Source organism: Melospiza melodia, chromosome Z, assembly GCF_035770615.1.
Source record: "Melospiza melodia melodia isolate bMelMel2 chromosome Z, bMelMel2.pri, whole genome shotgun sequence".
In the NCBI taxonomy this organism is placed as follows: domain Eukaryota; kingdom Metazoa; phylum Chordata; class Aves; order Passeriformes; family Passerellidae; genus Melospiza; species Melospiza melodia.
In genome coordinates this window covers 49,144,414-49,150,088 of record NC_086226.1, presented here as the reverse complement: position 1 = coordinate 49,150,088, position 5,675 = coordinate 49,144,414, and the positions used below count along the sequence as shown (strand labels likewise).

The window sequence follows — 5,675 nt, the reverse complement described above, 5'->3', positions numbered from 1 at the left end:
AAGTTACAAAATGAAGGAACGGCAGATGACACATTCACTTGTACCAGAAAAAAGCAGAATGAAATGCCAGTGCAGGTTTGAACTGCAGGAACACTGGACAACAGTGTAGGAAATTTCACTTACAATATAGACTTTGGAAGTTTGCTGTTCATGAACAGAAGGGCACCTTCTTTTTAGAAAGCTGACCTGAGCACTCTGCTGGCTGTAGCTTGTGCAGAGTAGGGTGATTGGAAGCTGACTACAATTTTCTCATAATTGACACAGGAGTTGTGCTGCAAGGCTTATTTCACAACCATGCTTGGAACCAAGTAATACAAATGATATGGCATTTTGTTACTTTGATGGTTTTAGCCATGTCACTTGCCTCCCTTTGCGCCATAAATGTCTATATTTAAATATACATGGCTGCAGAAGTAGCCAAAGTGACTTTGAGACTATTCTGTTTCTGTAAGCAGATAGAGCTCTGGTGGAAGAATGCTTGACTCATTTTATTCACTCCAGGCCTCTGGCTACCAAAAAGAAACTTGAAAGCCGCAGGAAGAGAAAAAAACAACAGAAAAGAAAAGCAAAATCATTGGAAGTGGAAGAAATTTTCACACAAAAAACAGTTCCTGTTGGCTAAGGAAAAATAATAGACATTTCCATCATTATTTTGACTTTTTTGACTGATTGTGTGAGTGAACAGCGCAAAAGACAAGTATTGTACAATGAAGATATTTGAATTTTAAGAAGAAGAGAGATCCCAAGATGACTCTTCTGTACTAGGACTCTTAGTCCTAGAAACAATATTAGTAGAAGAAAAGAGAAGACTACTTGCTGATGTAGTTGTCTAATGAATTGCCAAAAAGTCTTTTCAGCTCAGGCTTTAGTTCGAATGGGCATTAATTGTATTTTTCCATCTATACACAGACTAAAGTGAAGTTCTGTGCAGAATATGCCTAAGAAAGTACTGTAGACTTTCCTGCAAACACACTGACAGCACAGGAAACTCTTCTATACTCCTATATAGTCTGGTTATAGTAACCCTGAGCTGCCTGCATGTACTCAGTCTCTCTATCCTAGGCTCAGCAAAATTTCAGCCCTTGAAGCAGAAAGAGTAGGTTCATCCTCCCCTGGAGATATGGCTGGTGTTCTCTCACCCTCCCTGTACACCTTTCGGTGCCCATGTTTTACTGGGGGGTGAAAGCTGGACTCAGCTGAAAGCTGCCTGCAAGGCAGGAGGTGCAGTTTTGTTGAGTGGCATCTTGTGCCCATGCAGTACAAAGGGCTCTGCTGGGCCCACGCAGACCTGTTCCTTGCATGTCAAAGAAGGGGAGCATACCCTGCCCTCGGGAAGCTGGCCCAGCCCATACGGCTGGCATGTCCACATGGAGTGCAGGTGGTGAAAGTGCTGAAGCAAAGCCAGTCAGCAATCATTTGAGCAGAAACTGCTTGAATGCCATGTATGTTTGTAGCGATGAAACAAACTCCCATGTGCCTTGCAACTGAAATACTGCCAACCAGAACTATCTATTTACAGAACAGTATGACTTTAGACTCTTCAAATTATGTCATCCATCCACAGGAGTAGAGCAGAGCTCCAGATGTTAGCCTGAATTGTTTACAATACTTAAATATAATTTTATCTCCCCCCTACTTTCATGTTCATTAAAAAATACAATCAGTGAGGATAGGAAATGTAAACATCAAGTAACTTTGCAATGAAAACTATCAAGTGTCTATACCATGCCATCCACCTTCTCCCCACAAGGCACTGGATATGTCCATCTAGACAATGCCAGCACTGCATCAATTCTTCCAAGGAGCATCTCTGATTGCACCTTTTACAAATGCTAAACTTTCATAGAAGGTCCTTATTATTGCTGCCTCAATAAAATTTAAATCCTTTATGTTTTTTAATGATGAAGAGCCTTAAGAAAAAATTTTTTAGCCTTTAATAAGTTCTGTTCTATTTTTTACTGCAACAAATAATTTATGCACATGTGTGTGGGGATGGGATTTCTTGCTTGAAGGCATCCATGAACAAAATTGCAAGCACAGAAATGCCTGTAGAATTCTAAATATACTAAATATACTAAGAATACTAAAAACCAGTACTAAAAGAGACTTTTTCACTTGTATATCCCAAAATGTCTTAATAAGAAAACTGCCTACTATAAAATGGCAATAACATTTAAAAAATACATATTCAGTATCCTTTTGCAAAGTGTGACAAATTAAACAAAGTAGTCTAAAAAGAGTATCACACCAAGTTTGGGCTTTGACCTAGTACTTGAGTCCATTCTATCACGTGGTCAGAACAAACATCTGAATTGCATAAAGTTACTCTGAGAGTCACGGAAATCGAGATTTGTTACTCAAAATTAAATAGAACTTGTCTCTGATTTTTAAGTTTAGAAGAAATACAGCCTTTCTGGCAGACACAGGCACAAAACAGGCTGAGAAACCCAGATATGTAGTAATAAGCAGAGGAGAGACCTGAACAGCTCATCCTGTTTCCTCTGTGTATGTTTTGGGCTCTTGGGTCTCTGTGTGGCAGGGCTATGTCTGTCCCAAGTTTTCTGTCAAGTCTTGGACATGTAATTCACTGCAAAGGTAAAAAAGCCAAAAAATTCCATGGCCTGATGCTGGGGGCACTCAACTGGAACACAAGTTAGAAGTCTGGAGCCTAGTCCTATTAAAACGTTTGCCTGTGTTAAAAGTAAATGACAGCAGAGATTCATCTTACATTAATTAATAATCTAACAAGCAGAAACTTTTACTTGGAAATGAGAGAGATCTATTTGCTGTTTGTATATATTTCAAATTCTCCTCCTTTCAGACATGCCCAAGTACTTGTTGGCTGTTGGGGGGGGAGTCTTCTTCGTGTATTTTCAGATTACTTTTTTCTGCTTTTGATCAGAGAGCCAATCATGAACAAGGGAAATGTTCTATCCAAAACTGACAAGTTAACTGAAAAAGTAGTTGTTTTGAAAGATTATCTTTTCAGTTACATTGGCAATAATTTCAAAGCTCTTCTCTAAGCCTAAGGTAAAAAGGCTGAACCCAGGAGCAGAGAATTGCACAACTAAGCAAATACTTCACAAAGCATGCTCATGTGCACTAACATTCTTTCATGGAAAAATAGGAACCAGTGATAACATTTTACTAATAGAAATTATAAAAAATAATAAAATGAATGCCAAAAAATCTGAGACATGTAGAGATTAAATGAAAAATAGCACCAATGTAGAACAAGTCATGAAATTATAATTTGTTACCCAGTGGTTACAGCTTGTTTTGTTGACTCAAAAATTTGTGTACTGATCTTACAGGTTTATGAATGTAATTGTTGTATCATAGTCCCAGTTATAGATAGATCTGAAATTAAAAAATTGTATATCAAACGGCTCCAACTTTAAAAAAATACATTAAATGACTGTGAACTTCATACAATGAGATAAAACTAGAGGTGGGTTTTTTTGTAGTTGTTTCTCTGACACTTGGATTTAAAAAAATCACATTATTTTTTTGAGGAGAATCTAGCAGACCAATTTCACTGCTGCAAAACTGAAGCACCCTGTGACTGTGATGGGAGGCAACACTACAGTGGATCAATACATGTTCCAGAGTTTACAAAAAGCCTGTCTCATCACAGCTACAAGTATTTGAACCACATCTAAAATCTCCATAATCTCTTGATTGTCATGTTGTGAAGCATCTCAAGGAGTCCTGCAGTAATTTTAACTTAATGCCCTTGCTTTGAAAGGGGATGCCATGGACAAAGACCTATATCTATAATGTTTACTTGACTTGTGTCTGTAAGAGAAATCTGCATGTTCTGAGGCACTTACCCAAAACCTAAATTGTTGGTTACTTCAAAAAAAGTAACCAGTAATAACAAGATCTGAAATTAGGAAACCAAAAGCCATATTTATTTAAAGCCAAACATATGGAAATGCAATAAACATTCTGATAGCTCGGCCTTCACAGGCATAATAACAAGACACTTCAGAGAACATACTACTGAATACTTTTTTTTCCTAGGTTTGTTCACCTCCATGATGCTGAGCAATGCCATTTTCCTATTCTGTGGGTGTGCTGACTCCTGAGTGAAAAATGCTATTCTGGTCACATTGAGGAAGGCTGTAGGGTGAAGTACAGCAGTCCAAACCACCATTAGAGCGCCCTTTTGCTCCAAGTGCCCCCACCAAGCACCAGAAAGAAATGCTCTCTCCTTCCCTCCTGCAGCTCCAGTGGCAAGGTGGGCTTCCAAGTGAGTGCAAGAGGCATCAGAGTTTTACCCTGAGAGGGAGGCAGTGAGAGCCTCTGCTCCTCAGGCAGAGCAGAGCAGAGCAGAGCCCATATAGTAAATTTGCATTTTAAACTCCCAGCTTCATGCTTCTTTTGCACAGTCTACTTATGAATTATCCCACTGTGCAGACATTCATCCAGAGTAAATCCACACCTCAGCTTGCAAAAGATATGTTATTGGTCTTGCATATTACAATCTAGTAAGTTTTTTGACATGTCTTTCTCCTTCTTCAGACATTCAGTGGGACATGTACCACTGCAGTGGTGGTGCTGCTGTGCTCTCCAAGGCAATTAAGCAACAACATTTTGTATTAAAACAGTGAATATAACTAGAGAGGGTGACCATGAAAAAGCAGCCTCTGTTTTCTAAACAGGACTTGAGTGCCCTGGAGTTTGCTCATTTTCCTTTTTCCTCATTATAATCTTTATGTATATTGTGTAGCTTGATTTCTGGTAGAGCTGTCATTTGAAATAACTAACAATTGTTTTACTATTCTGCCACATAAAATAGGAAAAAATATCTCTGAAAAGATTTTTAAGGGACAGGGGAAAGTATACTACAACAATCCAAAACCTTTTTTTAGGCAATTCTGATAAACATGGATGATTACAAGCAAGGTAAAATAAGCCTGGAAGCAATTTCGAGAGGATAATTACTTGTAAGAATGTTTAGACCAAGCTGCTGCTAACACTCATTGTAAACTGCAGGTGGCACCATTTATACAACATTTTAAAGAGCAGCAGGGAAAAAAGTTCTTCATTTTAATATGAGCTTTCTGATGGCTTGCCGTGATCGTATAGTGGTTAGTACTCTGCGTTGTGGCCGCAGCAACCTCGGTTCAAATCCGAGTCACGGCAGGGGATGGAGTCTCTTTTGAGGAAATGTAATTACAGATTGCATACCAAATGTAATCCATTAGTGATGTCTAAGACTAAGATGAGAAAACAAACAGAAGCTTGTAACTTTTACAAGAATGTTTTTCTAAAAGACTACTTAGCATAAGTAAGTATTAGTTCAGAAATCCTGGTGCCAAGTGGGATTTTTTAAAATTTAAATTATTATGGATAGTGTGAAAAATGCAGTCTCATAGTGGTCGTGGAATTTTCACTCCTTACAGCTACTTCTAGTGCAATACAACACTACTCAATGTCTGGACTGAGCCATGAAGCCTCTTCGGTTTTGATCTCTCCTGGTTTCTCATGCTAATAAAACAATCAGCCTGAAATGCTTGGAAATATGACAGTGCTTCTTACCTAGGCCTGGACTGCTGCCAGCAGAAGGTCTTTGCTGGCGACAGACAAGAGGAACCATCACTTGTCTGTTGATTCTCTTTGTTGTTATAGTAGGAACACTGTGTGATTTCACTGTCCTCTTTCACTGA

The 5,675-nt window shown here is 38.7% G+C and overlaps 1 non-coding gene across 1 annotated transcript; it reads left to right on the top strand.

The window, feature by feature from the left end:
• Positions 1-5,079: 5,079 nt before the first annotated feature.
• TRNAH-GUG (transfer RNA histidin (anticodon GUG)) lies at positions 5,080-5,151 on the top strand. The gene has a single exon. It is a non-coding gene; the product is annotated as a tRNA-His (tRNA).
• The last annotated feature ends 524 nt before the right edge of the window (positions 5,152-5,675 follow it).